The sequence below is a fragment of the Echinops telfairi genome, unplaced genomic scaffold (genome assembly GCF_000313985.2).
Source record: "Echinops telfairi isolate 266 unplaced genomic scaffold, ASM31398v2 ScPeMD7_3533;HRSCAF=4204_0, whole genome shotgun sequence".
In the NCBI taxonomy this organism is placed as follows: domain Eukaryota; kingdom Metazoa; phylum Chordata; class Mammalia; order Afrosoricida; family Tenrecidae; genus Echinops; species Echinops telfairi.
The window spans coordinates 25921953-25923474 of NW_022107431.1; positions in this window are offsets into that span (position 1 = coordinate 25921953).

Below are 1522 nucleotides of genomic sequence, written 5' to 3' on the forward strand. Positions count from 1 at the left end.
CCCTTGATAATTTATAAATTATTATTATTTTTTCATATCTTACACTGACCGATGTTTCCCTTCATCCACTTTCCCCCTTGGGAGGGTGTTATATATAGATCATTGTGATCGGTTCTCCCTTTCTCCCCACACATTCCTGGTATCTCCCAGTATCGCTACTCTCAATATTGCCTTTTGAGTCATTTTAAAGTTGTTTCAGTTTGTACTATTTTCTGCTTTCTCTTTGAAGTTTTTTTTGTTTTGTCTTGTCACTGTTGTTGGGTTTTTGTTTGTTTGCTTACTTACTGTTTGTATTTTTTATGAACTGAATAGGGGCATGTTGGGGTGAAATGAGCTAACAACGAGTATGAGAAGAAAATGTTCTGAAAATTGTTGTGGTGATAATTTCACACATCTTCTTAATATGATTGAGCAATTAAATTATATGATATGTGAAGTATGTATCAATAAAGCTATTTTAAAAGAGCTATCTTGAAATACAATGTCTGTGATAGGATAACATCTATAGGTATTAATACAACTATTATTCAAATTTATTCATCAACATACTGAAGCTAGTTGTGAAGAATTGTAACAACTTGATAAAAAAACATTAATAATTATTGGCAGATGGTATATGAAAGTTGTAAATGAAGAGGAAGGAACAGTATTGGGAAATTGGTCTTGGTGATAGAAATGAAGCAAACGATTGCATGATAAGATTTTGCCAGACCAATGACTTCTTCATCACATATACCTTTTTTCCAACGACACAAACAGCAACTATCTACTTCTCCAGGTGGAATATACATCTGTGGGAAGAGATGGTGGAAGCTCAATATCAGTAGTTAAAACCAGGCTCAGGGCCACGCGTGGAACAGACTCTCAATTGCTCATGTGTAAGTTCAGGTTAAAGTTGAAAAAAATTAAACCAAATTGATGAGACCCAAAATAATAACCTTGAATATATCCCACCTGAATTTCAAGAACATCTCAAGAATAGATTTGGTACATTGAACACTAATGATTGATCTAACTAGCTGTGGGATTACTCCAAGAACATCATACAAGAAGAAAGCAGAATGAGGGAGGGGGGAGTGGGGAGGGAGGGGGAAAATGAGCAGCTGATTTTAAGGGCTAAAGTAGAAGGCAAATGTTTTGAGAATGATGAAGGCAACAAATGTACATATGTGCTTGACACAATGGATGGATGGATGGATTGTGATAATAATTGTACAAGCCCCCAATAAAATAATAACAACAAAAAGACAGGATAGAAGGAAGATCAGCGTGGATGTCAGAAGAGACTCTGAAACTTGCTTTAAGTGTAGCGACATTAAGGCACATGGAATAACTGATGAAGTGAAAGGTGAACAGAAAATTTCAAAAGGCAGCTTGAAAAGACCAAATAAAGTATTATAATGAAATGTGCAAAAGCTAGAGTTAGAAATCCAAAAAGAAAGAAGATTCTCGGCATCTTGTAAGCTGAAAGAAATGGGGAAAAAAAATCAAGCATTCAGTTGCAATATTGAAAGGTTCTTTG